This window comes from Leuciscus leuciscus, assembly GCF_965113295.1.
Source record: "Leuciscus leuciscus genome assembly, chromosome: 1".
In the NCBI taxonomy this organism is placed as follows: domain Eukaryota; kingdom Metazoa; phylum Chordata; class Actinopteri; order Cypriniformes; family Leuciscidae; genus Leuciscus; species Leuciscus leuciscus.
The window spans coordinates 33,565,980-33,593,504 of NC_138725.1; the positions used below are offsets into that span (position 1 = coordinate 33,565,980).

At 41.5% G+C, this 27,525-nt stretch overlaps 1 long non-coding RNA gene across 2 annotated transcripts; it reads right to left on the reverse strand.

The window, feature by feature from the left end:
* Positions 1-716: 716 nt before the first annotated feature.
* Positions 717-6,524, reverse strand: LOC309478170. Of its 2 annotated transcripts, XR_014198841.1 has the most exons (4): positions 6,404-6,524; positions 4,824-4,894; positions 869-3,848; positions 717-800 (listed from the first exon to the last, which is right to left on the reverse strand). It is a non-coding gene; the product is annotated as an uncharacterized lncRNA (long non-coding RNA). The 2 variants fall into 2 exon arrangements; XR_014198842.1 differs by lacking the exons at positions 717-800; positions 869-3,848 and adding an exon at positions 4,226-4,722.
* Positions 6,525-27,525: the final 21,001 nt, after the last annotated feature.

The following is a 27,525-nucleotide window of genomic DNA, read 5'->3' on the forward strand; positions in this document are numbered from 1 at the left end:
TGCGTTTATGTGATCAGTGTAAATTATTCTTTGATTATAGCTTTTATGTATTGTTTATCTACATGCTTGTTTATCTACAGGCATGCTAAACATGGTTTTGTGTTTGATTTTGCTACTGTTGTAAAGCCAATGTTTAGTGTTCGTATTGGATTAATAGTTCAGGCGACAGATATTTAGCTACAATCGTTCTAAATGTAAAAGTAACAGTGTCATATAGCGATCTGCAGTATACCTAAACATACCTAAACATTCATATAAAAGAAACATACCTTTCTGAAACGTCCTTTAACAGCCGTTCTTGAACAGGTTCTGCTCGATCCTCTCCACTAACATTCTCTGGGTCTGATTCGGGCTCAATCTGGTATGGCAATATTGACGCCGTTGTTTACTGAAGCACAAACTACCGGTAAAGATAAGGGGGCGTGACGTTTCCGAACAACGTACACTTGGAGGTTAGCGAATCACAACACACTGGGCCAGCTAACCAATCTGAGCCCATTGCATATTTTGAAGGGGGGGGCTTCATATAACGCGGAAATCATCCGACCGTTTTTACAAGGAGGGACAGAGCAGTGTAGAATAATGGTTAAATATGTGAAAAATAATGTGAATTTTTTAAAACGAAGCATGAACACGTTACAGTGCATCCCACAAACACAATCAAGCCTTTTTTTGAACAATCAAGCGTTTTACCACCCCTTTAAGATGTATTATGCTCTCATTTGTATTTGTATTTGTTTTCCCAGTTTTGTTATTTTTGTGAGACAGGCAATCACACTGCAAGGTATATATCATGTGACCTAATCAGTGACTGAATGAATGCACGTGCCTTTTTTTGTTTAAATAAAAATGTGCCAGTCAGAGCGACTGGATGCTGTGAAAGAGTACAACGTATTCTGTGTGTTATCTGGGTACTCTGTTAACAGGTTATGTGCCCAGCTAACATAATATAGTTTGGGAGTTAAGAAGCCGGGTGAAAGTCGCAATGGATACTGAGTGTACCCGACATGATTAGAAGGGTGAAGGAAGCGGTAACAATGAGATCACGGCTTAATTTGAGCCGGAACACGCCGGAACATGTTCCGGCACATCCGACATTGGATCCAGAATCTTTTTTATTGGATCCGGCACCTAATGTGTCACTATGGAAAATTAACCGCCTAAAAATAAAATAAAATAAAAATTACTGTTTGTGTAGTGTTCAATGTTGTTTTCTGTCTTGTTAGTCTTTATTCCCATTTGAAGTTCCGCAAAAATCTTGTGTTTGCATTTTCGAAGCATTTTGAGGTGAATTTTCAGGGTAAGACAGAGGGGGGAGAGGGACGGGGGGAGAGGGATGTAGGGAGGGGAGGCACTTCAAGTGACACATACCTTGTACTTGTTGTGCTGGTTGAGATTGCCTCGTTTCACTCAGGGGAAAAATGTCAAAAAGACAACAAAGTTTGCTTAACTTTTTCAAATACGCTGGCCAGTCAGATCCCAAACAAGCAAAAAAATTTTTTTTTCGCCGATCAAGAATGTGGAGACCACGGTGGACACAGCAGTAGTACGCCTACCATTAAAGGGTTAGTTCACCCAAAAATGAAAATTCTGTCAGTAATTACTCACCCTCATGTTGTTCCAACCGCGTGAGACCTTCGTTCATCTTCGGAACACAAATTAAGATATTTTTGATGAAATCTGAGAGCTGATCACTTCTCCATAGGCTGCTAGGTGGCCCAAACTTGCTGGCCCAGAAAAGTTATTAAAGAGATCGTTAATATAGTCCAAGTGACTACAGTGGCTCAATCTTAAGTATATCAAGCGACGAGAATACTTTTTGTGCGCAAAAACAAACAACAATAACGACTTTATTCCACTATTCATTTCCTTCTCTCTGGGCCTCGTAGTGTTTTTGCGCAGCGCGTCTGTGTTATAAGTCATCACGCATCACACACATGACCAGCGTCGGCCAATAGTGAGCCTACGTGGTGACGTGTAACACAGACACAGAATTTTCATTTTTGGGTGAACTAACCCTTTAATGCTGCTAATGCACCTGATGTTAGTGGGGATGATGAAGACCCTGACGGGGAAGGAGATGAAGATGACGACGAGGCGGCTGATGGACACTTTGAATCTGCGAGAGATTGTGATGGCGACGAAGCAGGTACATTTGTCAGGGACACTAAAAATGGGCAAATCTGGACATACGCTCAGTTTACAGAGAAAAAAAAAAAGTTATCCCTGGCTTACAATGGACAAAACTAGACTGTGCCATTTGTAAAAAAGTGGGATCACTGGGTCAGGAAAAAACTGCGTGAAACTGGCAAAAGAATGGATCTCGGGCTCAGTGACATCATCTGCGCCCGATTTAAGAAAAAAGCAAAGAGCCTTAAGAAAAAAGTTTTTTTAGCATGGCAGTACTAAAGCACATGTAATGGCATCAAATATTTGTGATAAAGCAAACGAAAATACATTGGTAAATGCAGTAATCAATATCCAAAGTGACCAGGTGCAAACGACCGCTTGCAAGGAGGCCAAGCGTCACAGGCCAGCTCACAGATTTGAACATGAAATAGACTGTCAGCAAATGAATGGTGTGGATATGGGGAGGATTCTTCACTCTAACGTGGCATGTTCTCATATACAACAGCATATTGCAACTGACATGAAAAGAAAACTGCTTGAGAGGATTGTCACTTGTGCTCCAAAAACCGGACTCATGTTGGATGAGGCCACAGGCTTAAATAAAAAGAGCGCATTAATCGTGTATTTACGAATGCAGTTGCCAGAGATGGAATCGCCCGAGAACATATTCTTTGATTTTGTGGAGTTAGATGATTTTGGCGCAGAAGACATTGTCCGCAAATTGTTGGATGGATCACGCCAACTTAGACGAGGCCTTCCTCTCAAAAACACTCATCGGTCTCACATGTGACGGTGCGTCAGTGATGCTCGGATGCAAGAGTGGGGTGGCAACTCGACTTAAAACCCGCTTCCCAAACATCATGGTGTGGCACGGCTCTGCACATCGACTTGAGCTTGCAGTTGGTGATGTGATGAAAGAAATGGAGGTTATAAATCATTTCAAAATCTTCATGGATAAACTTGACGCACTGTACAGGACATCAAACAAAAACCGAGTGGAGCTCAAAGAGTGTACTGACGGTTTGAACATTCAATTGTGTAAAGTTGGTCGGGTGTTAGACAACAGATGGGTGGCATCTAGTCTCAGAACAGTCGAAGCTGTGTGGAGAAGTTATCCTGCCCTCCACAGACATTTTACACACGCAGAGGAGGATTCTGCTCACCAGAGCGCAACTCGGGAAAGCTACAATGGCTTGGCAAAGCACCTTTGTTTACAATTTAGGACTCATGTATGACGCACTGCAAGAACTGTCAGAGCTTCTCTCGAGCTCCAAAAACAAGAATGCAATATCATAATGGCGCATAAAGCCATTTGCCGACAGATCAGGGTTACACAACTAGGCTATAAAAAGTTCACAATGTAAATTAAAGAAATTGACAAGACTTCTCACTCTTGGCTAGTTCCTATCCCAGCCAGGGATACAGGGATATACACCAAATACACATAGGCCTATAGTTATTTATTTCTGAAACCGCATTCAGAAGTTTCTGGAGCTCAAACAGTGAAAATTGCTTCACTAAATGTATCTGCAGAAAAGCTTTCTTGTCCCATGTGTCATAAAATCTTCAAGTCTCCTGTTCTTCTGTCATTTCTGTAAAGAGTGTCTTCAACAGTAAGGAGAACCAAGGAAACTCAGGAGTGTCCTGTCTGCAGGAGAAGATCCTCAAGAGATGATCCTCCATGTAATCTTGTATTAAAAAACTAGCGTGAGTCGTTCCTGAAGGAGAGAAATGAGAGGCGTTCATCAGAGTCTGAGGAGATCTGCAGTTTACACAGTGAGAAACTCAAACTCTTCTGTCTGGAGGACAAACAGCCTGTGTGTTTAGTGTGTGTTAATTCACGGAAACATGACAATCACACATTCAGTCCATCGGTGAAGTTATCCCATCATATAAGATGGATTTACAGATGAGGATAAACACTTAAGCTTGTGTTATTAATATATGAATATAATATATCAAATAATTTAATAGATTCTAATTTAATTTAATTTAATTTAACAGCACAGAAGTCCTTACAAGAGAAACTCAAATACAAACAAAACACTATATATATATATACCATATAGAGAAGTGCACATCTCACTTGTTCAAGTCTTTGTATTAAATGTTTATTTTAAATTGCATATGATTACAGTACATTTGACAATATATGTCACATACACACTCTGTGTCTCATAGACTGTAAAAAAGGATGGGCAGCCGCAGCACGTCGTTCCACAGTAGAAATTTGAAGCCTTTTGATCCCAGAAATGGTCAATCGCAAGCACAGCTGTCAATCATGACGTTACATCCCGTTTTTATGGCATTGAATAACTTACTAAAACCAAACATATTGGAAGAACGAACACTTGAACATGATAAAGCGATTACCAACAATGACAGAAACCATCTTTTGAATAAATAATAATTTCCATCAGAATCAGAAGGCTGACTTTGTGCACTGTTGAAACTCATCTTGATGCAGCAGAAGAACCAAGTTAAGGAACAATTCACCCGTGATGATTTTATAAAAAAAAACTTACACCGTTCAAATCTGGTTTTATTACTTCTTCAAGAGCTTTAACTAAGGGTCCTTTCTTCTTCTTCCTGCTAAAATAATGTAAAAAAATTTTTTTTTTAAATCTAAAAAAATCTAAATTCTCCTTAATTCAGGACTTAAACATTAAACGGAAACAGAAAGATTTACTCACATCAACAGGTTTCCTGTGATCTTTCCGATAAACAGCAACTTCTGTGGCTCTGATTTCACATCGATTCTGTTCTACAACAAACACACACAGAAAAAAAGAAAATAAAAGAAAACATAATTCATAATGTACACTTCAAACAGAACCACTTCAATACTTTTTATTAAGACAAAAAAAATAATAATCGATAGCTACACAGCAAATTCCCCAGTATTCAATTATTAAATTATTCCCCAGTATTAAATCGGTGTTTATATGGGAACCACCAGCAGGGTGTAGTAACACTGAAAGGATTAGTTCAAAACAATTTTTGCTGATAATTTACTCACTCCGATGTCAAGATATCCACGTCTTTCTTTCTTCAGTTGAAAATAAATCAAGGTTTTTGAGGAAAACATTCCAGGATTTTTCTACGCAGAATGGATCGGGGTGAGTAAATTATCAGGATTTTTGATAAGTGAATAATTGAGTGATGATTGTTTGATTACTGAAGACACCTGATGATAACAAGCAGAATCACTGAAGGAAAGACAAACAAAAACTAATAACGGACTTCAACCACAGATTTAGATGAAATAATCTGAAAAGACATTAAATCTCTTATTACAAACCAGACTCTTTTGTGTCATTTGTCTTCAGTTCTTTATGAGAATTTACAGAGGTTTAGATGTCGATGGTTTAAAGTGTTTGGCAACCATTATGGTCATCAGTGTTTCCTTTTGTTGGGCAGTTTGACACCATTTTATGTCAGTGTATGGTCTTTGTAACTGTGTTTAACAAAACACTCTTGTTTGTTACAAAAGAAACAAGAAGCAAGGATGATGAAGTGATAACATTTTTATTATTAGAAATGAAAATATTCACTTAACTCATTGCTGACCAAAAGTGGTTGTTTGTTATTAATTGTTTTTTACACCATCACAATTTTCATGCAAAAGATTAGACATTCTAACTTTTGATTTTTAAATACAATTTGCTTTGTGAAGACAATCACTTTGTAGCACATTTAGATTTTTAAAACTAGACAAACAGCTATACTGCACACTGCATGAAAGATCATATTTGGAAAAAAGCATGGTAGGGGCACATTAAACAAATCATATTGTATATAAATAGAAATAGAAGTAGATATAAACATCACAATAGAAAAAAAAAAAAATAAGCCTGAAATATATTACAAATTATTTAGTAAAACGTCAACGGTTTTGTTTGTGAATCAGATATTTCTATTATGAGTCACAATCAAAAGTCAGCGTCCATTCCCTGCTGTCTTATATTTTTTTTCGGTTTGCAGTTGCAGATCTAAACAGTCTGAAGAAATAGCCTACATCGCAGTCAAAGTTTTTTATTAGTGCATTAAACCAAGTCAAGCGTTTTCACATTTTAGCACATCCCTGATTCACCTATAACCTGCGTGAGACATAAAACATAACATAAAACATACATTCTCACAAACCAAGACACTCCATGTGTCACACACTTGATGTTCCAATAGAACTAACATTCCCACAGTGTCCCAAAATGATTAGTTGGATTCAAATAAAAGTGAAATAACAATACATGCAAATGTAAAAAAGTCAAACCTGAGGAAATCTGTGTTCCAAACAGCAAAATCAGTTTTCTGATGGATATTATAAAAGAGACATGTCTTGCTTTCTTGAATTATTTTGCTGTACTCTTTTGCCACTACATTGTGGGCTTACATAGCAGTTATTCATGTTACGCAAGATGCATGTCAGCCAATCAGAAAGTATTTATGTGTGTCTCAGAAGTCTTTCTCTTTCCAGCAAATCACATGACTTTCAGGAAAAACACCACAGTGGAGGAGTGGGGTTATCAGAGTTGTATAGTCCAGGGGTCAGAAAGTAGAAGTCCTACCATATGTTTATTCCACCCATGAACTCAGTCAGCTGATTGCTATCTCTTGGCTGAAAAACTGCTAATTAGCAAATCCAGGTGATTGGAACAAAATTCTGAGCATGACTTTTACTTTCTGAACCTGGACTTTACACCTCTGAAGAGAACAGAAAAAGAGACGAGCAGAAATACAAGAACTACAACTGAGTTCAGACAGTTTCCCACATAGCAACATTGTGTTGGCCCAGATCCAGCCTACATCTGGCACACGTGGAAAGATGATCTGGCCCACATGCAGCGTGGAATTACGGCACTTGGGTGGGCACTACGGCACTCCTGTTTGCCAGATCTGGGCCACAAGCAGGCCATGGCAATGCCACATGTCAGCCAAGAGCAAAGAAATAAACCAGAACTGGACCTTATCTGAGCCACAAAATCTGTGTATATTAAATATAGAGTCATCTCAGCCTTAATAAGTCTGTTAACAAGCAGAATCACTGAAAGAAAGAAGAGAACAGAAAAAAGAAATGAGCAGAAACACAAGAACTATAACTGACTTCAGTCACAGTCTTAGATGAAATCGACTGAAGAGAAAAGAAGACATTAAATCTGTGAAGATCTCAGCAGAGGAGGATTAAACAACTCCACAAATAGCATTACCAGCTTCACTTATTACTAACCAGACTGACTTTATTTCTGGCAGACGTCTACGAAAGTTTGTATTGAGAATTAACAGAGGTTTAACTCTAATGTGTTTCATTTGAAGTCACCATAATAGTGAATAGTGTTTCCATTAGTTGGGCTCTTAACTCGTATTATATCTTTTGAGTACTCAATACATTCAAATCGCTGTTATTTTTAGTGTATTACGCGCTGCTCTCAGGGCAGGAGTACTCAATAGATTCAAATCGCTGTTATTTTAGTGTATTACGCGCTGCTATCAGGGCAGGAGTACTCAATAGATTCAAATCGCTTTTATTTTTGTGTATTACACACTGCTCTCAGGGCAGGAGTACTCAATAGATTCAAATCGCAGTTATTTTTAGTGTTTTACGCGCTGCTCTCAGGGCAAGAGTACTCAATAGATTCAAATCACTTTTATTTTTAGTGTATTACGCTCTGCTCTCAGGGCAGGAGTACTCAATAGATTCAAATCACTTTTATTTTTAGTGTATTACGAGCTGCTCTCAGGGCAGGAGTACTTAATAGATTCAAATAACTTTTATTTTTAGTGTATTACGCGCTGCTCTCAGGGCAGGAGTACTAAATAGATTCAAATCACTTTTATTTTTAGTGTATTACGCTCTGCTCTCAGGGTAGGAGTACTCAATAGATTCAAATCACTTTTATTTTTAGTGTATTACGCGCTGTTCTCAGGACAGGAGTACTCTAGATTCAAATCACTTTTATTTTTAGTGTATTACGCGCTGCTCTCAGGGCAGGAGTACTCAATAGATTCAAATCGCAGTTATTTTTAGTGTATTACACGCTGCTCTCAGGGCAGGAGTACTCAATAGATTCAAATCGCTTTTATTTTAGTGTATTACGCGCTGCTCTCAGGACAGGTGTACTCAATAGATTCAAATCTATTTTATTTTAGTGTATTACGCTCTGCTCTCAGGGCAGGAGTACTCAATAGATTCAAATCGCTTTTATTTTTGTGTACTACGCGCTGCTCTCAGGGCAGGAGTACTCAATAGATTCAAATCGCTTTTATTTTAGTGTATTACGTGCTGATCTTAGGGCAGGAGTACTCAATAGATTCAAATCGCAGTTATTTTTAGTGTATTACGTGCTGCTCTCAGGGCATGAGTACTCAATAGATTCAAATCACAGTTATTTTTAGTGTATTACGCACTGCTCTCAGGGCAGGAGTACTCAATAGATTCAAATCGTTTTATTTTTTGTGTATTACGCGCTGCTTTCAGGGCAGGAGTACTCAATAGATTCAAATCGCAGTTATTTTAGTGTATTACGCGCTGCTCTCTGGGCAGGAGTACTCAATAGATTCAAATCGCAGTTATTTTTAGTGTATTACGCGCTGCTCTCAGGGCAGGAGTACTCAATGAATTCAAATCGCAGTTATTTTTAGTGTATTACGCGCTGCTCTCAGGGCAGGAGTACTCAATAGATTCAAATCGCAGTTATATTTAGTGTATTACGCGCTGCTCTCAGGGCAGGAGTACTCAATAGATTCAAATCGCTGTTATTTTTAGTGTATTACGTGCTGCTCTCAGGGCAGGAGTACTCTAGATTCAAATCGCTTTTATTTTAGTGTATTACGCGCTGCTCTCAGGGAGGGAGTACTCAATAGATTCAAATCGCTTTTATTTTAGTGTATTACGCGCTGCTCTCAGGACAGGTGTACTCAATAGATTCAAATCGCTTTTATTTTAGTGTATTACATGCTAGGGATGGGCATTCGATTACATTTTCTTAGTCGATCGTCGGGAGAATTAACGATCGACTATCGATTAATCATTAATATTTTTATATTGAAATTCATTATTTCTTTAACTTTTTATAAATTAAAAATGCAATGAAAATACAAAAATACAGTTTGTTTGTCCTCGATGAGATCTTTATTACAAGAAGATCAACTTGTGGCAGTGAAACTGGACGTTCGGTAGACTTGAAGATTCCTGCGGTGCTCTAAACCAGCGGAACCTGCAGCCGCGAGCCGGCGTTCTTAAACAGAGACCCATGGCCACTTCATCCGTTTTCTGTGATCGGATAGCTATCTGGTCGTGAAAAGACCAAATCTAAATGCCCTCCGAAATGCATTCGAGATGGATTTAAATCCGATCGCTCAAACCACTTCAGGAGATCTGAGATGCATTCCAGACGAAACTGGACAAGTGTAAATGCATCTGGTTGTTGAAACCACATATGCAAATTTGACTTATCCCAAAAATGATAAGAAATAAACGTGTGAGAGCGTGTTATAGGCTATATGTCATGTTATATCCAGATATGACGACGCTACTTCAACACGCATCACCACAGATGAGCATCTATTCATCAAGCCAACGTGCAAACTATCGCAAATCAAAGTGAAAGTCATTCATCAACACACAATCATCTTCATTAAAAGTAAAGAACCGAAATGATCTTACCAGGGCTGTTGCCGCAATATCTTGTTGCGGTCTTTGATTTAGACATTTTCGCTGATGATCAATAAAATGCAGCTCATATCAGTTGCTTTCGATGACGTGCAACAATTTAAATATGCATATAGCGCGGGAATTCAAGATCGGATTTATATCCGTTTTGCAAAAACACATTTATGTGACCAGGTGTAAATGGAATCGTTTTGATAAATCAGATAGCTATCCGATCTGAGAAAACGCATGAAGTTCCCATAGAACTTCTGCACCAGTCTACTGATTTCTGTTGAGAAAGATAAGCATGTTGACATGATCTGGGATCAGACGCGACTGCAACCTGGTGACAGCCAGTCCCAGCCGCCGAAAACACCCGCTCTGAGGGGACTGACGTTGCCGGGATGCGCAGGTACCTCCGCGCTAAAATTAATTCCATTGCTTCAAGACTCACACTACGCAACGCAACCTGCATTAGTTTAATCGATAACAAATAAACGTGATCGACGAAATTCTTAACGATCAATTATCGATCGTCGATTAATCATGCCCATCCCTATTACACGCTGCTCTCAGGGCAGGAGTACTCTAGATTCAAATCGCTTTTATTTTAGTGTATTACGCGCTGCTCTCAGGTCAGGAGTACTCAATGGATTAAAATCGCTTTTATTTTAGTGTATTACGCGCTGCTTTCAGGAAAGGAGTACTCAATAGATTCAAATCGCAGTTATATTTAGTGTATTACGAGCTGCTCTCAGGGCAGGAGTACTCAATACATTCAAATCGCTGTTATTTTTAGTGTATTACGCGCTGCTCTCGTCAGGAGTACTCAATAGATTCAAATCACAGTTATTTTTGGTGTATTACACGCTGCTCTCAGGGCAGGAGTACTCAATAGATTCAAATTGCTGTTATTTTTAGTGTATTAAACGCTGCTCTCAGGGCAGGAGTACTCAATAGATTCAAATCACTTTTATTTTAGTGTATTACGCGCTGCTCTCAGGGCATGAGTACTCAATAGATTCAAATCGCAGTTATTTTTAGTGTATTACGCCCTGCTCTCAGGGCAGGAGTACTCAATAGATTCAAATCGCTTTTATTTTAGTGTATTACGCGCTGCTCTCAGGGCAGGAGTGTTCAATAGATTCAAATCTCTTTTATTTTTGTGTACTACGCGCTGCTCTCAGGGCAGGAGTACTCAATAGATTCAAATCGCTTTTATTTTAGTGTATTACGTGCTGATCTTAGGGCAGGAGTACTCAATAGATTCAAATCGCAGTTATTTTTAGTGTATTAAGCGCTGCTCTCAGGGCAGGAGTACTCAATAGATTCAAATCGCAGTTATTTTTAGTGTATTAAGCGCTGCTCTCAGGGCAGGAGTACTCAATAGATTCAAATCACTGTTATGTTAGTGTATTAAGCGCTGCTATCAGGGCAGGAGTACTCAATAGATTCAAATCGCTTTTATTTTTGTGTATTACGCGCTGCTCTCAGGGCAGGAGTACTCAATAGATTCAAATCGCTTTTATTTTAGTGTATTACGTGCTGCTCTCAGGGCAGGAGTACTCAATAGATTCAAATCACAGTTATTTTTAGTGTATTACGCGCTGCTCTCAGGGCAGGAGTACTCAATAGATTCAAATTGCTCTTATTTTAGTGTATTACGCGCTGCTCTCAGGGCAGGAGTACTCAATAGATTCAAACCGCTGTTATGTTAGTGTATTACGCGCTGCTATCAGGGCAGGAGTACTCAATAGATTCAAATCGCTTTTATTTTTGTGTACTACGCGCTGCTCTCAGGGCAGGAGTACTCAATAGATTCATATCGCTTTTATTTTAGTGTATTACGCGCTGCTCTCAGGGCAGTAGTACTCCGATTCAAATTGACTTCAACATGCACTAACTGTGATAAGCATGTGACAATATAACTGTGTCCTTAGTGCTGTTTTGAGGGCATTATAAATGTATTTTAGCTTAAAGATCTTAAGATTTTTACAAGTAATTTTATTTGTTTACATTGGTACCACTTTACAATAAGGTTTCATTAATGTCCCTCGCACCAAGTTTACTCCACAAAAGAAATAGTCCAGGAAATATTTTAAAATGAGGATGTTCATTGTGCAATATCCACAACTGAAGCTTTCAGGTGAAATATATTTTACGTTTTGTTTTTTTATGACTATCAGCTTACATTGAAACCAACATCTTTATGTAATTCTTTTGCAGGAAGACCTATACTTCTGGAGAATTTAAGGAGGAACTGACAGACATTTGACCAGGCGACCCGTAGCGTTGGGCCTGGTTTAACAGGAAGCCCATTCAAGTTCAATGACACCCGTCTAAAAGAAAAATAATAAAGCAATAAAAAACCTCTAAGAATAATGATATGAGCTAGTTAAAAGTACAACAGTTTAATGATAGGCTACATCTTTGCTATGCATTTTTTTGTGATATGTTTCTGTTTTATACATTTAATTCACTGGAAATGTTTTGTAATACTATAAAAAAGGAAAGTCATAATTATGCTTGAATTGATTATTTTGTTGCAAAATTGGACCAAAAGAAAGTTCAATAAAAATATAATTAGTAAACTAGTTATTTACAATACATTTTTGTTCAGTCATTAAATGAAATCAAAATTCCATACTTTTGTAAGGATGGATTTCCTACAGAGGTTCAGGCTGCAAGACTGCCGAATGACTAAAGAAACGTTATTATTATCCATTTTAAAATTCCATACTTTTGTAAGGATGTATTTCCTACAGGGGTTCAGGCTGCTAGACTGCCGAAAGAAAAGTTATCAGTAAGATGGTGGAAAACTGTAGATTTCTTGTCTATTACCACCCATGCACTGCTACTTATATCAACAACGGAAATAAGCGCAGTTACAAGTTGTAACAACAGCTAAATATGTGGCAGATTGCTGCTATAGAGTGACGATATTGTTTTGCAATAGGTAGCACTTCAAAGTCAATACCTAATCAAAACTAGTTAGCACATTAAATGTAATTGAAAGGGTTTAATGACACTATATATGGTTACACTTAAAGTTACAAAATAGATGTGATGATAAAAACTTATCCCATCCCAAAATACCATTAATTGTACCCCCCATATATGTAAAGTGTTACCTCAGAGATATAAAGAGAGGGAGAGGGTGTAGAAAGAGACAAAGAAAGAGAGCCAGAGAATAAAAGGGACAGAGAAACTGTTATAATCTTTGATGCCTTCCTTGACCATGTTTCTGTAACCCAAATGTGAGACGTTCAAATCGACTCATCAGAAAATTACAATTTTCCCCATTGTAAAAGGTGTGACAATTCGTAGAAAAGTACACACATTTTGACCTACAGGCCTTGAGCACTATCAGCACCTCTGCCTTTAGGAACTCCAAATGGTACCCTGGGGTAAGAAAGGGGAATTGAAACAGCAAAAGAAAATGTTTTTGTTCATTTTCAAATATCTTTAATTATTTTCAATCTTACACTTTTCCACACAGACTTAAAATTGCAATACTCTAGATTTTTCTAACCATATTAAACATTAATGATTCATAAAACATTATATTTTTGGCATACAGTACAATCAGTACAAAAGTTTTCTGGAAGTGATAAGCACTAAACAGGATGAGAAGAAACCTAAAATGCTTTATAAGGTTTGATGTTGCATGACCACTAAGTTAAATGGTAGTCTGCTCCTTTATCTGTTGCTGGTAGAGGGGTAAATGCACATTAATTTAGTGATATTCAAAAGAGACTCGCTTATAAGACAAACAATCACTAAATGATCACTTAACTTTTGACATGAATTCAATCTGCTTTTGATAAATGCATTTTTCGAAAATCTTAAGTTTATATTTTAGAAAACAGAATGGTGGGAAAAGTATAGAAACTAAAATATTTTTTCCATACTTGGAAATTACTCTAATCAAATGCCAAACATTTCCAAATTGCCTAGGAACCCTGAAATTAAAAGTCTTTGTTTCTCCGCAATACTCAGTGGAAAATTAACTATTTGAACATAGATCCACATTTTGCAATCACATTTATGCATCACAAAGTCAACACTGAGATTGTGTGCTTGTATCAGGTGGAACCAAACGCTCTCCATCTTTGCATCCAGGCCTTAATCATAGACTGGGTAGCATAGGCATCTTCAGTGTTGGCTCCTTTTATTCATCCAGTTTCTGCCAGCTCATTCAGGTAACTGAAGAATGAGATAAAATAACAAGTTAATAATAGATCAAAAAGAAATGGTCTACTTATGTAACAACAAAACGATTAAAAATAATCAAATATAGCCTACCCTTAAAAATGTGTAGGGCTATAGATTTACTAGACTATAAAACCAGCAAAAACATAAACAGAAAAAAAGAGTATTTTGTACTGTATATTTTGGTATTGTGGGACAACTTTGCTTTAGTTTTACAAAAGTGATGCCCTGAAGAATGCCCTGGGAGCTGACAGCCATGTTTACTGAATGTTTTTATGAGTGATGTTTTTTTTTTTAATGATTAGTTATAGAGAAAAATATAATTATTCTAGAACTGAGCTTAGTGTATCGAAAATTATTGCAGCACATAGTATCAATACTACTGTATATTCCTGCAATACAGGAATATTACAGGACCTCATTTCTAGGTAAATGCAAAGCAATTAGAATCTCTTGAGTACTCCTTCCCTGACAGCATGGAGTATTGCGCTAAAAGAACAGCGATTTGAATCTACTGAGTACTCCTGCCCTGTGAGCAGCGCGTAATACACTAAAAATAACTGCGATTTGAATCTATTGAGTACTCCTGCCCTGAGACCAGCGCATAATACACTAAAATAACAGCGATTTGAATCTAGAGAGTACTCCTGCCCTGAGAGCAGGGTTGCCAGGTGCCAGCGAGGTTTTCCAGCCCAAAACCTCGTCAAAAACCGCGAGAATGCACAAAAAAACCGCCCAATTTTTTTTGGGGGGGCTTGTTTCTCGTTTAAACACATTGAAATCATTAACAATGACCCATTTTTCGACTTAGCCTATCCGATTTTAGAAACAATATTCAATTAAATGAACGCAAAAGTAGGCTACACTGACTTCAGTCAGACTATTCTAGGCCTACTATTAAACTATAAGCTTATGTTACGGAAAATAATGCGATCAACTTAGGCTATCAAGGAGTCTGTTTATTGTCACTAAAAGTCGCTTGGAACAAAAGCATTCAGTAACATAAAAACATCGAGTAGATATGGACATAAAAAATAACCCACTTTAACATTTCAGTTATTTCAAATGGCATGGCATGAAACATGCATATTAGGGCTGGGAGAAAAAAATCGATTCACCTAGATATCGCGTTTTTTTATTTTTTTTAATGATTTTAAAATCGATTTATTTTTTATTACAGAATATTACAGATATTAATTCAAATTAAATTGCTTTATTTTTGCCCTTGCTTATAGATGAGGTTGACAGAAGTTAGCCAGTTTCGATTCAATAGAGGATGAAATGTGTTATTACAGAGCTGCACGATTCATCTTTAAAAGTCTGTGATCTCGATTCAAACACCCACGCGATCTTATTCCATTTCGTTTGTCTATTAAACCTTTGACAAAATCATATTCAAATCTGTGTTGGCGCTGCCGCTGACCAAGAAAGAGTGTCATGAACAGGTCATGAACCGCATTGACAGCTACCTAAGTTTGAAAACGTACTCGGTTACTAACGTAACCTCGGTTCTCTCTAGAAGAGGGAACGAGTACTTGCGTAAGATATCTTACGCTAGGGGAAAACCTCTTTTCCTCGAGATATTGAAGCCAAAAATTATCCTTAATTTTGCAATAATGTAAAACGCATTGCAGCAGCATGCAGACATGGGCGAGACAGCTCGCGCGCCCATTGGCTGCTCTGCGGCAACTGCACCAGCCTATCGATAGAGGCTCCTCATGACGTCAGAACCAATGAGGGCGCTTCGCGCCCATTACGTCATGTCCCGCCGAAATCGGGTGGGGCCAGGGCTATAAATACGGCCCAGAGAGGCTGGTTTGGTCAGTTTTTCATCGCTGAAGCGAATCAGAACATGACGCATGCACAGCAAGATACGCAAGTACTCGTTCCCTCTTCTAGAGAGAACCGAGGTTACGTTAGTAACCGAGTACGTTCTCTTACGAGAGGTCTCTCGTACTTGCGTAAGATATCTTACGCTAGGGGAACACAATGTAAAACGCCGTGCGTGCTTGAGACATAACACTAAAGTCCCAAGGGCAGGTGCCCGGGGTTCATACAGTGCCTAATCACAAGGGACTCACAGAGAATCCAGGAAGAGGGGCTAGAATAGCATCATTCCTGTAATATTGAGCTCTGATAAGAGCATGTTATATCAAGTGTTCCACACAGCCAGGGCGAACTCAGCCTTGACTGGTAAATATGGGGGACTTACGTACTGCCCACAGAAGTATATAGGCGATCAGTGATCGACGCTCTAGCAGTTTCAGCATCCCGAGCCGATAGCATCGGGCGGGCAATACTGAAAAATTAAACCGAGAGCAACCTAGCTTGCAAAGCGGGAACCTCGAGGTTATAAAAACCTTATAAATGTAGACGGGGAGGCCCAGCCTGCCGCCATACAGATATCTTGCAAGGCAATCCCACTGGACCAAGCCCACGACGAGGCCATGCCTCTTGTGGAGTGCGCTTTGACACCTATCGGGCATTGCAGGCCCTTGCATGTGTAAGCTAGCGCTATAGCATCAACTATCCATCTGGATAGACTCTGTTTTGACGCAGCTAGTCCCTTAGAACGTCCGCTGAACAAAAAGAGCTGCTCCGTCTGTCTGAAAACAGATGAGCGAGACACATAGGCTCTTAACGCCCTGACCGGGCAAAGGAAGCCTGCGTCCCCTTCCTCCTCAGATACCGGCAGGGCCGACAGGGAGATAACCTGTGCCCTAAACGGTGTGTTGAGGGATTTAGGAACATATCCGTGCTTTGGTTTGAGTATGACTCTCGAGTCATTCGGCCCAAACTCCATACACGTCGTGCTCACTGAGAGCGCTTGCAAATCCCCTATGCGCTTCACTGAAGCGAGAGCCAGAAGAAACACTGTTTTGAAAGACAAGGGTTTCAGGTCTATTGACTGTATTGGCTCGAATGGGGCACCTTTCATGGCTTCCAGAACCGTGGAAAGGTCCCAAACGGGAACTGAGGGTGGTCTGGGAGGGTTCAGCCTCTTAGCTCCTCTAAGGAAGCGAATGACCAGATCGTTCCTTCCTAATGACTGGCCAAGCGGTGGTTCAGCGAACGCTGCTATGGCCGCCACATAAACTTGGAGCGTGGATGGGGCTCTGCCCTTATCCAGAAGCTCTTGTAAAAAGGAGAGAACCTCCGGCACCCCACAGCGTGAGGGTGAAGTGCCACTCGCTGAACACCAGCTAGTGAACACAGACCATTTTGAGGAATAGAGCCGCCTCGTAGATGGAGCTCTAGCCTGCGTGATCGTGTTTAACACTCCCGCTGGGAGGTTAACGGGTACCCGTTGATGGCCCACACATGTAGGGACCAAAGCTCCGGGCGAGGATGCCAGATCGAGCCGTTCGCCTGCGAGAGGAGATCCCTCCTCACCGGTATCGGCCACGGGGCGGTACTCGTCAGCTGCATCAGGACTGGAAACCAGACTTGGTTTGTCCAAAATGGGGCGACGAGTAGCACTGGGCATCCGCTCACCCTGATTCGCTCTAACACCTGGGGTAGGAGCGTGACAGGGGGAAACGCATAGAGCGGGCAGCGGGGCCAGACGTGAGCCAGCGCATCCCTGCTCTTGGAGAAGAATTCCTGACAATGAGCGTTCTCTTGAGACGCAAATAGGTCTATTTCCGCTCTGCCAAATGTCCTCCATAGCATTTTGACTGTCTGTGGATGTAAAGACCATTCTCCTGTCGGCAGATTGTTTCTGGACAGTCTGTCTGGTCCCACATTCAGATGGCCGGGCACATGCGCTGCCCTGAGCGAGCGCAGATTGTGCTGAGCCCAGACCAGGAGGCGTTCCGTCAGCCTGTGAAGGATTCTGGATCTGATACCTCCTTGGTGATTTATATAAGCCACCACTGACATGTTGTCCGAACGGACCAAGACGTGGTGTCTTTTTATCTGGGGACAAAAGCGCCTCAGTGCGTTGTCGACTGCCATAATTTCCAGGCAGTTTATATGCAGAAGCTTTTCCCGTTCCGACCACTGGTCGAATAACGGTCTGCCCTCGAGCAGCGCTCCCCATCCCGAGGTTGAGGCGTCCGTAGACACCACCTTCACACTCGAGGAAGTCCCCAGGCTTACACCTGACCGGTACCAGTCGGTCACTGTCCAAGGTTTCAGAGCTGCGACGCATTTCTGATCGACCTTGAGGTGCGCGAGACCGGAGGTCCAAGCTCTGCGCGGCGCGCGCTTTCAACCAATACTGCAGCGGGCGCATGCGAAGCAGACCCAGCTGAAGCACTGAGGATGCTGAAGCCATGAGACCCAGCATCCTTTGAACTTTTTGAGCGGGACTAAAGCGCCGTGGCGAAAAATCTCTGTCATGCGCTGAATACTTAGTCTGCGCTGCGGCGACAGCTGTGCTGTCATAGACAGCGAGTCCAGATCTGTGCCCAGAAAAGATATTTTCTGACTGGGAGACAGTGAACTCTTTGCCCAATTGACTGTGAGACCTAAATTCTCGAGGTGATCGAGTAATATGGTCCTGTGTTCTATGAGCTCCGACTGTGATCGAGCTAGAACCAGCCAATCGTCCAAATAATTCAGTACTCGTATGCCTCGGAGCCTGAGGGGTGCGAGCGCTGCATCCATGCACATCGTGAATACGCGAGGTGCCAGGGATAGGCCAAATGGCAGGACTGTGTACTGATATGCCTGGCCCTCGAAGGCGAATCCCAAAAATCGCCTGTGACGTGACGCTATTTGTATTTGAAAATAAGCGTCTTTCAGATCTATCGACATGAACCAGTCCCCTTGGCAAATTTGCGAGAGGATTTTCTTGGTCGTGAGCATTCTGAACCGTCGTTTCAGAAGTGCTTTGTTTAGTCGTCTTAGATCTAAAATGGGTCTGAGACCTCCGTCTTTTTGGGTACCAGAAAATATCTGCTGTACATGCCCCCTTCGCTCTGAGCTTGTGATAGGGGTTCTAAAGCCCCTTTGCTCAGTAACTTCGCTATTTCGGCCCGAAGTAGGTGTGCTACTTCCTTTTTTACCGTAGTATCGATTCGAGCCGCTTGCGTTGCGGGCGTCGACCGAACTGTAGCGAATAGCCTCTTTCTATAATGTCTAGCACCCACTTCGAAACCCCGGGTAGCCTTGCCCATGCGTTTGCACGAATGGCTAGGGGTTGAGTGCGAAGCGCGCTCTGGTCGCTCAGCGACAGAGGGGCTTCAGTGTGCTGCAACATAAGCGTCGCGCTTATGACATTTGAGGCAGGGGGCGCGCTGATAACAGCGGGCAGATTGCCCGCGCTCGACTCCTCTGCGGTGGTCAACCGAGAGGGGGAGGGCTGGGCGAGTCCCGTAAGACCTGTCATGTCTATGTGTGAATGTGGGCGTGGGATAGCGGGCACATTTACAACACTGAGAGCATTGTCTGCCTGAGCAGAGCGGATGCATGTTGGTTTCGTTTTACAGAAGCAGAACGTAGTGTTTGTGGACACTGGGCAGTGGGCACATTTACCACATTTAATGCGCAATCGATCTGGGTCGATATCATGTGCGCGAGCCCTGTGTGACGGGCTGTTTCTCTGTGTAGGAATGAGCACTGGGCAGTGGGCATTTTGCCTACACTCATAACACCATCGGCCGTGGCCGGAACACCAGAAAATACACTCTATGGGATTTATCTGGGTAGCCGTAAAGCGGCGTTTGTGTGCAGGCAAGCGGGCTGTGTCGCCGACTTGTTTACTGCAGAATACACTGGAACAGTCGCATTTACTGGAACTGAACGAGCGAGAAGTTGCCATAGAAACAGAGATCGTCAACATGCTGGCGTTTGTTTGCAGGTGTGCGTGTATTACAAAAGGCTCGTGCACTGCAATATTGACATTTCCAGAGAAATGTGTGAGAATGGAGGTAGTGACGCACGGAAACCATAGAAACGGTGCTTGGGTGCAGGCGAGCGGGTTGTAAAACGCGCTCGTTGGCTGCAAAAATACACATCTGCAGTCGCCTTTTCAGGGAACTGACAGAGCGAGCATTGACGGCAAAAAATTTATTTTTATTTTTTTTACCAGCAGACCTGGGATCGAACACGGGTCTATCGCGTGAAAACCTGAGAATCTGCCACTGGGCCACAGGGGAAGACACAAAGGCATTTATATAGCGCAAGTATTATCAGAGAAACCTGTGTTTCTGTGTAGGAATGAGCACTGGGCAGCGGGCATTTTGTTTACACTCATAACACCATCGGCCGTGGCCGGAACACCAGAAAATACACTCTATGGGATTTATCTGGGTAGCCGTAAAGCGGCGTTTGTGTGCAGGCAAGCGGGCTGTGTCGCCGACTTGTTTACTGCAGAATACACTGGAACAGTCGCATTTACTGGAACTGAACGAGCGAGAAGTTGCCATAGAAACTGTAGCGTAAATGCCTCTGGGTTAATGCGAATTAGCTCAAGAATATAGGGAATTTTGGCAATATTAATATTTATGACTCATGGTCATAATTCATAAATCGCATATGCATTTACTTTATCAATTATAGGAAATGCCTCGTTCTGTAACTGGTTTCGTCATCCGTTATTCGTCCCACGAATAAGTGTAAGACTATCACAGTTAAGAAGAAGTATTCCTGTTTACAAAACTCCAAGAAAGTTTATCTTCTGGCCACGAAGACAAAACCTCTTTGGGTTTATAAATTAAAACAACTCAAAGTAGTTTTATAATATAGATTCTGTAGCTTTATAGATCTTTTGTTTCATTGACTTTATAAAAAGTGGGTTTTCAAACACAGAGACAGTTAAAAGTATAAATGGGTTTATTAATAAAATGGCACACGCTAGAGATTATAAGCTACAAATATAAACGTACGTAAAATGCAAACAATAAAACAAACAAACATTTAAACAAACATGACGTGATCGGAATGAATGACATGAAAGAAAGAAAGAAAGAAAGAAAGAAAGAAAGAAAGAAAGAAAGAAAGAAAGAAAGAAAGAAAGAAAGAAAGAAAGAAAGAAAGAAAGAAAGAGAAAGAAAGAAAGAAAGAAAGAGAAAGAAAGAGAAAGAAAGAAAGAAAGAAAGAAAGAAAGAGAAAGAAAGAAAGAAAGAAAGAAAGAAAGAGAAAGAAAGAAAGAAAGAAAGAAAGAAAGAAAGAAAGAAAGAAAGAAAGAAAGAAAGAAAGAAGAAAGAAAGAAAGAAAGAAAGAAAGAAAGAAAGAAAGAAGAAAGAAAGAAAGAAAGAAAGAAAGAAAGAAAGAAAGAAAGAGAAAGAAAGAAAGAAAGAAAGAAAGAAAGAGAAAGAAAGAAAGAAAGAAAGAAAGAAAGAAAGAAAGAAAGAAAGAAAGAGAGTTAAGAGATAGAGGGTAACTTAATTCACAGACCTACAAGCTAAACACCAGGAATCAGCTGTTAGAGAGAAAGATACTTGCGAGATGTGGTACTCTTTCAGTGTGATGCTGAAAAGGGGACGCGCGCGTGCGCGTGTCCGGCTGGTTTGCGTCTAGCTTTGTCTTCTGGGTCGTTTCGCAAAACGATGTAAAGGCTCACTTGAATTTAACGTTACCGAGAAAGTTCAGATTCGTCTCCCGGGATGGGAGAGGCTGGAAATCTTAGTTGCAAAGACCGGCTGTTACGACTCGAACATGGGTTCGTTCGATGGAGAAGGCCAGGGCCTCCTTCAGATGTTCCTTGGAGAAGCGCTGCGCCGGGGAGAAGAAGGTCCGAAGAGAGGAAGTTGAGTTGGAAGCGATAAGAGAGCGAGTTAACTGAAGGTCTGGACTTTTATCAGTGTCTAATGTGCCGTCCCCTCCTTCGTGTAGGACGAATCAGCTGTCGAGATTTTTCGAGCGGGAAGATTCCTTTGTCCGGTTAGACACGCCCACTCGAATGAGTCATGATTGACTTTAACTTGAGAGGATTTTCTCCAGACATATGAACTTATAAAACAATGCGCATCACTGAATTCTGCTATCGGAATTCAACTCCGCCAGCTGGAGAGGATTACAGAGATATCAATTATGACGGGTAAAGATTGGGGAAACATAACGTTACACTTATATGCATAATTACACACAAATAAAGTTTGATTAAACACACAATAAAGTTGTCAGTGTTTCCGTTATGGCAAGTGACGACACTTTGAGAAACATAGGAATACATATCAACATTCAGTGGCTTGTTATGTGGGGGAATATCTGTTTCAAAGTCCAGAGTGTGAGTGTGTGTAATGCTGGAATGCCTGCTTTCCTGGGTCGTAAAGTTTTATGGTCTGAGGTAGGGTTACAACAAGACACGACTGAGGAATTCCCTTCAATGAACATTTAGAATTCAAAACTATACTCTAGCAAACCAAACCTCTATCACACGTGCATATAGGAAGGTACACATATTATAAAATAAAATAACAGATATTTCTCTTATTCTCAGTTATACACAAAAGGGTTTTTGTGTGTGTGTGCGGAATGTCATGAGGCTGTAAAGTTGGGGGATACGAGTCACATGGGTGCTGGTAAATTGGTCCTCGTGGGGCAATTATTAACCAGCAAGGACAAAGACGATGTGTTTTGCCATCACATGATCCACTTAATGCGAAAAGCAGATGCCATTGTTGTTACAAAACAGAGAGCGTCAACATGCTGGCGTTGTTTGCAGGCGTGCGTGCATTACAACAGACTCGCTCACTGCAGTATGACATTTCCAGTCGCCTGAACTTCAGAGGGGAATGAGAAATGTGTTAGAAATAGAATTCGGCCCGGCCGCAGCGGGACATTATCACTCTTTTCTCCTTTCGCCAGTGACGCGCGGGAACCATAGAAACGGTGTTTGGGTGCAGGCGAGCGGGTTGTACAACGCGCTCGTTGGCTGCAAAATGCACATCTGCAGTCGCCTTTCAGGGAACTAACAGAGCGAAGCATTGGAGGCATAATTAATCTGCCGTTAGACCGAGATTCGAACCCCGGTCTCTCGTGTGAAAAACCAAAGATTCCGCCACTGAGCCACAGGGGGGAACACAAAGGCTTTCAGATGCACGAGCATATAATAGCGTCAACATGTTTTCTTCGGCGTTTGCTTGCCCGCTGGTGATTGACGCGTGAATGGGGCGCAGAGGCAGGGTAGCTTTCTTGTACGTAAAGAAAAACTAACCCCGACCGTCCGCTTCCAGCCTCCCCTGTGAACGGCGCATTTTGCGCGGCTCGAACAGAGGGAGAGAGAAAGCTAGCCCCGTGACCGTCCGCTCCTGACATCCCCTGTGAACGGCGTGGTTTGCGCGGCTCGAATAGAGGGAGAGCAGGTATCATCCTCCAAGCAGGCAAGGCAAGCGGGCGCACCGGCGAGCTTTGCGGGTTGGGGGGGAAAGGGGCGTCTTGAAAAAGACGCCCGGCTCTTTTAGTGCAATGAGAGTGTGTGTCGCGGCGGCGAACACACACACATACACAAAACACAGTAACAGAGAAAAGGATATGTACGCCGGAAAGCGTCAGCAGGAACGGCGACTGAAGGCGGCGAGTTGTCGACCGGCAGCTTCAGATGCAGAGTAATCCCGCTGGGTGCTTGCAATCAGACGGCGCGGCTTCCTCTCAGGATACAGCGATGCGTGAGCCCGCTGAAGAGATGAAAAACTGACCAAACCAGCCTCTCTGGGCCGTATTTATAGCCCTGGCCCCACCCGATTTCGGCGGGACATGACGTAATGGGCGCGAAGCGCCCTCATTGGTTCTGACGTCATGAGGAGCCTCTATCGATAGGCTGGTGCAGTTGCCGCAGAGCAGCCAATGGGCGCGCGAGCTGTCTCGCCCATGTCTGCATGCTGCTGCAATGCGTTTTACATTATTGCAAAATTAAGGATAATTTTTGGCTTCAATATCTCGAGGAAAAGAGGTTTTCCCCTAGCGTAAGATATCTTACGCAAAGTACGAGAGACCTCTCGTAAGAGAACCCCGCAATCTACTATGTTGTTTGAGGGGCGGGCGGTGCCGGCGTGCGTCACTTTAAGGTAGTGGGAGGGAGTGTCTGTTGTGAGGTTAGGGGGCACGTCAGCCAGAGTGTGTGTGTGTGTGTGTGTGTGTGTGTGTGTGTGTGTGTGTGTGTGTGTGACTGCCTGCTGAACATTGCATTGGGTCGCAGGAATAAGGATCTGAAGTGCCGGTGTTTCCGCAACAAAAACCCGCCGAACTGATCCGAAACCAGCCCAATTTTTATCCACCCGCCCAAACCCATTTTCGCCCGCAAAATAGATTGCAAAACCGCCCAATCTGGCAACCCTGCCTGAGAGCAGCGTGTAAGGGACCGTTCGGTATTTATGGAAGGGGCCACCGGAGGAAAATAGGGGAGGGTCATGTATTTTTATTCTTTGTTGAGGGGAGGGTCATCCAATTTTTTTTAGTCTAGGGGGAGGGTCACCCAACTTTTATATTCATGAAAACAGCAACATTTCAAAGTGGCTTGTTTGGTGCTATTTTTTTCCATTTAGATCGATGTTGATCTCGCGTTATCAGCCCCCCTTCGATATCAGATGGGTCTGACCCAACAAAAATCCAGTTTGGCGCTGTTTGACAGTGCGCGCGCACTTCAGTTCGCGCTTAGAAAAAGTGCATCATGTCAGAACAGAATGCCAATGAAATGTTTACCCGGCAAAGCTTTAAAGCACGAGCAAATAATGAACTTTTGTGATTGCGAATAAGTGCACAGTGTCCTGTGAGTGTAACTCTACCGCTGCATTAACATGTTGTGAACGTAGGCCTACGTCGAGTTTTACAGTATTGGGACTGAGGCGCATACTACCATATTTTAGTTTCCATTCTTATTTTGTTTCCACGATGTGTAAGATGTAGGGCTACCACATCTTTAAATTACTATTAGATTTATTTAAGTTAACATAAATACGTAGACCTACACCACAAAAACTAGTTGAGGATAAATTCGTTAAACTTGGGCGATTCCAGAACTTCATCTTTGCAGTCGACACAGAAAACACGTGTTTATTAATAAACAATTAAAATGTCTCCTTGCTATATTTGACATATTCATAATAATTACTTTTGCCGGTTCTTTGTGACAGCTTTTAGATGCTTTGTTGGCAGCGCCACCCACATGTTGAACGAGTCACACCGCATCAGCACCAAAAACATGATTTTTTTCAAATCTAAAATCAAAAATCGTGATACGAACCGAATCGTAGGTTTGGTCTATCGTTACAGCCATAGTAAGATGAGAAAGCAAGAGTTTATGGTTCTAAAAAACAAACAAAGGCTATCTGAACATCTTTGCCAAGCGCAGTACAGAAGTAGGCTAATCAATAAATTATCGGGGAGGGTCATGCCTTTTTTCACAATCATTTTGGAGGGTCATAGAAAAATTTATTGCTGGCGAAGGGAGGGTCATGTCTTTTTTGACAACAGATCTCAAAACTCCTCCGGTGGCCCCTTAAATAAAAAACGAACAGTCCCTAATATACTAAAATAAAAGCGATTTGAATCTAGAGTACTCTTGCCCTGAGAGCAGCGCATAATACACTAAAAATAACAGCGATTTGAATCTAGAGTACTCCTGCCCTGAGAGCAGCGCGTAATACACTAAAAATAAAAGCGATTTGAATCTATTGAGTACACCTGTCCTGAGAGCAGCACGTAATACACTAAAATAAAAGCGATTTGAATCTATTGAGTACTCCTGACGAGAGCAGCGCGTAATACACTAAAAATAACTGCGATTTGAATCTATTGAGTACTCCTGCCCTGAGAGCAGCACGTAATACACTAAAAATAACTGCGATTTGAATCTATTGAGTACTCCTGCCCAGAGAGCAGCGCGTAATACACTAAAAATAACTGCGATTTGAATTACATCCCTTTGGGGAGCATTGTTTTGCTCTGGACAAAAACGAACTTGATGTCCTACCCCCCCACACCTGAAACACTTCATCGTCTCAGTTGTGGCAAAAACCACATAGTCAAATCCCTCTACTTTAAACTTCAGCACTATATTTAATTCTTCTGCATCCCCCTTCAGAATCATGAAAAGTTGTCTACGAAAAGACACGACATGTTTCAAAAGAGGGGATTTGCACCCCAGTGGAATCTTTCTTACTGCCGAAACTATTTGCCCGTGTCTTGCCAATTCACGTTCTAAAATCTCGTCACTAATAAACGGCGGTGCGTTTGAAATCACAACTCTTTTAGCTGGATTAACAAGCGGGAAAATTCCAATATGTTCGTCTTTAATTACAATCCCTTGTTCAACAACTTGATTAACTTTGTCAACTGACTTCAAAAACAATACAACTGCACTGTTCATTCTTGACGCCGATTTAATGCAACTATGCCCAACAATCTGTCCAACTGCGAGACTACATTCCTCAACGGAGCATTCCACCCCGACCGGTATCTTAATGCCATGCCGGCGCGTCAACTGACTGAACGTCATTTTCGTCTAAACGCCACACCGGCCAGAAATGGAAACAAATCCGGCCGCTGTAAACTTCCACCACCCCACTAACTGTGTTTTCCTAAAATTACTAACTATAAACTATATAAACATCAAATGAGAAAAGATAGAGCAAAAGATCGCAATCACTCACCAAACACGCGCTCACTCAATCACCCGCACCAGTCGCGCATGCGCATAGAGAGAGCGAGAGAGAGAGAGAGAGAGAGAGAGAGAGAGAGAGAGGATTAAGATACTTTTATTTTAACAACAATTATAAACAAACATGTTTGTTCAACACAATATTATGATGATAATGATGATAACAAATCACTCATCATCACAACAAATAAATAAATAAATAAACAAACATTAAAAATTCAACACCAATTCATCTTCATAAACTGTACATAAGACATGGTTTATCCCCCAAATTTCCATAAACCGCTCTAAACGCCCAACCAATTTATAGTATGCATATTCCACTCTGAGACGAGAACCCACTAGGCCCAAAAACATGAAAATTGGATTTACTGCACCTTGTCCTAATATCTTATTTTTTCTAGTTTTCCAGATGGCTAATTTTGCATTACCAAAAAGGAAATTAAGTAAAACCAAAACATTCTTTTGCTCAACGATGTACTTTGGACCAAAGATGAACAACTGAAAAGAAAAAGTTTCACCCAAAGATGTAACCCACTCTGTTAACAAGGAAAACAAATCCATCAACCTTGTACATTGCATGAACAAATGAAAGACAGATTCAGTCTCTACACAAAAAGGACAACCCACACTAACACTAGGACCAAGATGCACCACATGTCTGTTTGTAGCTACACATCCGTGTACAATCCTCCACTGGAGGTCACCAGTCCGCTGGTCAATCGGACGTTTATACAGGATACGCCAACTACCTTTAGGGGAAGAGTCAGTGCCAAAAACCTCTGTCCATTTCGTCGAAAGAACCCCAGTCAAAGAATGTAAATTAGACACCTTTACACAGGTGACATAAAGGGCTTTCTTCCCCACTGACTCAAAACCATCCATTTGTGGAGTTCTGAAAGACAGTAGACCTTTCCTCTCTTCCTGCCAGTCCCCCACCGCAGCTCTTACAGTCAGAGAGGGGAAACAATACTCACATCCACTTCTC